Source organism: Penaeus vannamei, chromosome 18, assembly GCF_042767895.1.
Source record: "Penaeus vannamei isolate JL-2024 chromosome 18, ASM4276789v1, whole genome shotgun sequence".
NCBI classification, from domain to species: domain Eukaryota; kingdom Metazoa; phylum Arthropoda; class Malacostraca; order Decapoda; family Penaeidae; genus Penaeus; species Penaeus vannamei.
In genome coordinates this window covers 39,869,973-39,877,472 of record NC_091566.1, presented here as the reverse complement: position 1 = coordinate 39,877,472, position 7,500 = coordinate 39,869,973, and positions in this window count along the sequence as shown.

The window sequence follows — 7,500 nt, the reverse complement described above, 5'->3', positions numbered from 1 at the left end:
TCCACATGGCCGCACAGAAGCATGTACGTTAATATGTTTGTGCTTACTCACGCACACACGAATAAGCCCTCACATAGTTACCCTCGTTCGTATATGTACACACACTTACACTCACACGTACACGCACTCATGCACACACGCACGTAGACTCTAACATTCTCTCTCTCTTCTCTCTTCTCTCTCTCTCTCTCTCTCTCTCTCTCTCTCTCTCTCTCTCTCTCTCTCTCTCTCTCTCTCTCTCTCTCTCACATGCACGTACATGAGGAGATATGATTTTGTTTACTTATGCTGATTTATTTATGCAGTAAAAAGCACACACCAGAAAGGAGAAAGGTAATTTACTTGCTTGTGACTCAGTTATTAGATTCTATTTTTGCCAGTTTTGTTTGCCTTGACCTATATCGGACCTCGACGCTACCACAATAAATGAGAAAATATTTGGTCATGATAAAACTGAAACGAGGTGGAGGAATCCGTAGATTGTCAATAGCTTAATTCTACTCAAAGATGAGATCTATAACTGAGCTAAAATGGAACAATGAAACACGGGTGGGAAGCCCGTAGAGTTTGGATATGTTAATTATAGAAAAGTTGACATTTATAACTTAGCTAACTGCGACAGAAAGATAATTATACTTTCATGAGTAATAAAACATTATTTATTATGGTTGATATAAAACTGGTCGTAGTGGTCATTATGATGAAAATTGTTACACAGATGATAGCGTGCAACATGTGTTTGGTAAATAATGTATATGTCATGAATAATCGATATGACAGTAATGATAAAAAATAAAATAAATAAGTTTAGTGAAAACACAAAGGATATTGATTAAGTAATGATAATTATGATAATGATCCTGATAACAACCACAACACTGATAATGATAATAACATTGATGGTGATGATAGTAATAATTATGATAATAGTAATAGCAATAACAATGATAGAAGTATAGATAAAAAAAATCATGATAACAGTAATAATAATAGTAAGGATAATAATGATAATATGAACAATAATGATAATAATAGTAATGATAAACTGACAGTAATGAAAATTATGATAATGACGATGATGATGATAATAATAATAATAATAATAGTAGTAATAATAATAAAATCATTGATAATAATGTTTATGATAACAACAATAATAATAATGATGAAAATAATAATAACAATTATGATATTAAGATGACGCGTATTCATTATGACAAATATAGAAGTGGTATGAATGAGAATGAATATTTTCGTAATAAAAGAAATGTAATGTATTTTTGACGAAGATATACAGGGAGATATTCATTCTCATTTCTAATTTTTCGGTACAATGATAAATAATAATAGTAATGGTAATAATGATAACAATAACACTAACAATAATGATAAGATAAAAGAGAACAAGAAGAACAACAACAATAACATTCATATCGATGATAATTGACTTAATATTGATAATAATGATGGTATTGGTAATGATATTATTTTAGTTAATTATGGAAATATATATGATTATATACATTATGTTAATGATAATGATAATGATAACGATCATAATAATGATAACATAGTAATGGTGATGATGGTGATGTTAACAATAAAAATAATGATAATAATAACGATTAAAAATCACGATATCATTAATAATAATAGTAATAATAACAACAATAACAATAATAGTAACATTAACAATAATGATAATATTAATGATAATGATGAGAAAGATAATGATAATGAGAGTAATAATAGAATAAATAATATTGATAATAATGACAATGATAAGATGATAAAGACAATGCTAATGATAATGAGAATAGTAATAGAAATAATATCATTGATGATAATAATAACAAAAGTAACTATAGGAATAATAATCTTAATGATAAAATAGTAACTATAATAATACTAATGATGATGATGATAATGACAATGGTAATAATGATAATGATAATGAGGATAGTAATTATAGTAATAATGGTAATAATAGTAACAATGGTAAAAAAAATAATGACAATTAATAATGATAAAAATAATAATGATAAATAATCATGATGATAAAAAAAAAATGATACTAATAACAAAAACTATTGACAATAATGATAATGATGATGGTGATAATGTGGCGATAATAAGAATAATAATGATATAACAGTAATGATAATGATGATGAGGATAATGTGACAATAATGATAACGATAACGCTAATATTAATGCATAAATCAATACTACTTTTATTATAAAACAACAATATTGACGATAATAATGATAACAATTGTAACAAAAACAGTGATTATAACAATGATTGTGATAACGATGATAATAACATAACGACAAAATGGTAATAACGATTTCCAAGCACAACCACCCACTCGGCCGCTGGTCCCGCCCGCCCCAAGCCGCTCTCGTGGCCTCCGAGGGGCGTTAAAGAGGCGACAAAGACACTATACATTTTTTATCGCAATCTTCGCCGCGCTGAGAGTCGTCTCACCCGGGATGACTTCCGTCGAGAGCTTCTTAAGGAGCCATAAAGAGTCGAGCCGAAGATGAATTTATTGGGTGTTTTTTTGTTCCTTTTTATGGGGGTTTATGTGTTGTTGTTTTTTCGTTTTTTCTGTTTTTACATGGTTTGGGTTGTTTTCGGTTTGGATATGTGTATTGTTTCTGTTTTTCTCTATCACTCTCTCTTTCTATCTATCTGTTTATCTCCATTTCTCTCTCTCTCTCTCTCTCTCTCTCTCTCTCTCTCTCTCTCTCTCTCTCTCTCTCTCTCTCTCTCTCTCTCTCTCTCTCCCTCTCTCTCTCTCTCTCTCTTAGTGTGTGTGTGTGCGTATAAATGTGTGGTTGAGAGTGTGTACATTTGTGTGAACGAAAATTTTTTGAGACAAAAGATAAAGAATAACGAACTAAGTAGATACTTCCTGTCCCTTTTCTCATTGTTTTTCTTACTTTTTTCTTTCCTTTTTTGTTTCTTTTTCTTAATGTGCTGTCATGACCAGGTGGGCGACGCGGAAATGGCCCCCAATTTTTCTGTTTATACATTCGCATTATTATATTTCTGTTTCTGAGTGTATTTAATGTGTGCATATGTGTGTGCGTGTGTGTGTTTTACACATAAGTTTATTTGTGTATATGCGTTTGTGAATTTAGATTTTACTGTGCTTGCCATTACAGCACATTTATTATTATTATCATTATTATTATTGTTATTATTATTATCATTATTATTATTGTTATCATTATTATCATTATCAGTATCATCATTATCATTTTTATTACTGCTATCATTATTGTTATTACAGATAATATTATTATTATCATCATCATTATTATTATTTAATAATCAGCAATTTACTTCCTGAAAGCATAAATTCTAAAGTCCTAAACATATCAAGAGTCAGATACAATCTGTGAAGGCAATCTATTCCAGCGGCTACAAATAGCATTGAAAAAGCATTTCGAAAACAGATGTGGGCGATCGACTTGCAGCAGATGTTTGTTTTGTTTAATGTATTTCTATTTGTCTGTGTAAGTTTACGCATTTCCTTGGTGGTCTCTGCATGGTGATCTGTTGATATGCATATATCTGTTCTTTTAGTTTAGATTCTACTATCATCATCATGCAAATTATCATCATAATTATCATTACCTTTATCTTCCCAAATATGATTATCATTATCACTATCACCATTGTAAATAACATTATTTCTGTCGTTATACAGTTTTACAATACTTTCTGTCTCATTTGTTTTCCAGTATTATAAACAATAATATCTTTGTTTCTAGTATTCGCGTTTTTCGTTTACCATATACTTTTCATTCAGGAAATTCAAGGAAATTCGAGAAAAAAAAAATCATAAGAAATATCTTCATTCGGTTTAGATCTTATGTTCAATACCTTCGTATGTTATGGATACAAATAAGCGTTTGTATGAAACAACTACTGAATAAGGGTAAGATACACTTGAAGTCATCATAATGCAATAGATCTAATATATCTGAGTAAATAAAGAAAAAAAAAGGAAAGAAAGACATTATGCACTCTTTCCTTTTCTACAGATGCCCGTCAATCCAAAACGATTAGATGAAATAGAACAATCAGTGATTTTGTAGTCATGGATGATATATGATGATATTCTAATTATGATAAAAACTATGAAAAAGTGAAGAGAGTTTTCCTCTATCTCTGTCTCTGTCTCTCAGTCTCTCTCTCTCTTTCTCTTTTGCTTTCCCACCCTCCCTCTCTATCTATCTATCTATCTATCTCTCACTTGCTCTCTCCCTTTCTTCCTTCCTCCTTGTTATTCTCACTCCTTTTCTCTATATATCTACCTACCCCTCTCTTTCTAGCTGTACGTCTGTTTCCTCCATCTCTCTTTAGTCTTTTCATTTACTTCCTTCATCTCACGGGTCATAGCCTCAAATCCTGTAATCCGGTTTCGAGTTTCATCTAACGAAGGATATTCTCGCCTAGGGTCTAATCTTTTAACCCTCCGCCCTCCCGGCACATCCTACCTTGCCCCCATCCTACCTGTCCTTCTCCCCCCCCCCCCCGTCCAGGCCCATCAACCCGCTCCATCCCCTCTCAAAGTCCTATTTAACCCCCTCCCTTCATCCCCCCCATCTATTCACCCTCCCCCCTCCCTCCCTCTCATTACACCCTCTACTGACCCCTCCCCCTCCCTCCCTTCCAGTACCCCAGTTTATTCCCCCTCCCTCCCTCCCTCCCTCTCTTTCTCCCATTCCCCCATCTTTCCATCTCCGTTACTCCTCATTCGCCGTCACACTCCTCATCCGCTCTCATCCTAGCCGAGTTCGAGCTCATACTCATCACCGACCCTTAAGACTCATCCTTGAATCCCGAGACCCAATCCCATTCGGCTCAGGACTCTTCGCGCTTACAATCCTGGATAAGTTCCTAATCCTACAGCTTGATGCCTCTCCGGCTCTCTCTCCCTCTGCAGTTTCTTGCCTCCGCGTCCTCTGTCTCTGTCGGTCTGTCTTTAATTGACTCTGTCTCCGTCTCTGCCGGTTTGTCTATGTTTCTCTGTCTCTGTGTGTTTGTGTATCTCTATCTCTGCCAGCCCCCCTTCTCTCTCTCTCTCTCTCTCTCTCTCTCTCTCTCTGTGTGTGTGTGTGTGTGTGTGTGTGTGTGTGTGTGTGTGTGTATGTGTGTGTGTGTGTGTGTGTGTGTGTGTGTGTGTGTTCGTGTGTGTGTGCATGTATGTGTGTGTGTGTGTGTGTGTGTGTGCCCTCAGTGTTTACACCTACTACCTCTAAGCCTAGATTTCTTGTTTTGTCTAAATAGCTTCCATTTCAGCAAGTTCGTAGTCAATTATATTGATTTGATTATTGCTTACTGAATCATATTCCACCAAAATGAAACTGTCAATTGTACCTAAATATTAAGTTGATTACCTTTCAACAGCCTTCAGGTAGCCATTCAATTACTTGAATGAAACACTAAACCATAAATCGCTGCCCACACAATGCTCTTTTTTTAGGCTCAGATCCCTTAATCTCGGTCCTTCGCGATTCTAAGAACCGCAAGACTATATGGAAGTAAAAAAGGAGGAAAAGGTTCTACGAAAAAAGGCCCCACAAATCTTCATTATTCCTGCGTTCCCACCTACGGCTCCCCACGCGCGCCATTCCTCTTTTTCTCGCTGTCTTTGTGTTATTCACAGTCTCTTTTCGTCCTTTCTTTCACTGTCTCATTTCTAACCTCTTGCTCTACTCCTGATGCTTTTCTTTTTGTTTTGTTCACTACTTATTTTACTTTTATCTACACCATCCTAATTCCTTGTTCATAGCAAACCTCTCGGTTTTCCTATTCATAATTCTCTCTCTCACTCTCTCTCGCTCTCTCTCTCTCTCTCTCTCTCTCTCTCTTTCTCTCTCTCTTTCCTCTACCCTCCCTCCCTCCTTCCCACATTCTCTCTCTCTCCTTCCCTCCCTCCCCCCCCCCCACTCTCTCTCTCTCTCTCTCTCTCTCTCTCTCTCTCTCTCTCTCTCTCTCTCTCTCTCTCTCTCTCTCTCTCCTCTCTCTTCTCTCTCTCTCTCCTTCTCTCTCTCCTACTTCCTCTCCATCCTTCACTCCTTGCCATTCCGCCTCCTTCATCACACTCCTCCTCCCCAAAAGGACCTTAATTCCCACAACAACGACTTTGTGAGCCCCGCTGTGGTCGACGAGATGTCCCCTGGGGTGGGGGGTGGGGTGGGGGGGGGCGTGGAAAGAAATTTTGGTTTTCTGACTTTATTCTTGTTTTCTCGCGTCGCCATGCATCACCGTTACTGATTTTGAGTTGTATCTATCTGTCTATCTATAAGTATAAAAAGATAGATAGATGTGTGTGCGTTTGTGTGTTTTCCATGCTGTTGTTGTTAGTTGTAGCGATGGTGTCTTTGGCTTATACAATCCCGTCCTTTCCATTCGATGCTTCACACATAGTTAAACCTGGCTACCGAATACCGTAGATTTAATCAGGGTTCGCGCTTGTGACGGATTCTTTTTGATCATTTTGTGTCTACCTTTTGAACTTATCATTAATTCATCTACTGCACACACGTTTTTTAACACACTGTGAATATATGTATATAAAACATAGAGAGAAAAAAAGTAGGACATCTTTTTATTAGAAAAAGGGTTCCAGGAAATTTATAGCACATACACCCCGGCGCTATTTATCATAACCAACGCTCTCACATATATTCGCTACGCCAAGTGCAGGCAGTCGAGAGTGCGTCCCCCTCCCACCTCCCCCCCGTACCCTGCGCCCCTTCTCTTTTTTCGTTCCCCCTTCCCCCTTCCCCCCTCCCCCTGCCCGAGAGTCAACACCTGCAAGTAATAATTGGTATCGCCCTCCCTACCACCAACCTCCCCCCGAGTCTCTGGGATCCAGCGTGCAACAGAAGGTAATATTTCAGCCTTTAACCGTAATGAAGTGGGCACACAGGCTCGGGTCGCCGGCTTTATATAGAGCCCGCCAGCCATTGTGCTCGAGTTGCCGGTTCCCGCATTATCATAATTATTTTCCATTAACTCCGCTTTTAAAACCCGACAATGGAAAATACTGTTTAAAAAAGGCCGACTTTACATCTAATTATACAACCAGAAATTCGTGTCATTATCTGCTCGCTTGCTTTCTCTTTTTATTCCATTTTGATTTCATTTCAAGAAAATACAAGAAAATAAAAACACTTGCTCTTAATATTCGACCGCCACGCTAAGAAGGAGGCAGTTTTATCATTTTTATTGTCATTTCCTTCTATCCCTTTTCTTCCATCTCTCCTTTCCTCTCTCTCTCTCTCTCTCTCTCTCTCTCTCTCTCTCTCTCTCTCCCTCTCTCCCTCTCTCCCTCTCCTCTCTCTTTCCTCCCTCCCTCCCTTTCTCTCTCTCTCTCTCTCTCTCTCTCTCTCTCTCTCTCTCTCTCTCTCTCTCTCTCTCTCTCTCTCTCTCTCTCTCTCTCTCTCTCTCTCTCTCGCTTTCGCTCTCATTCT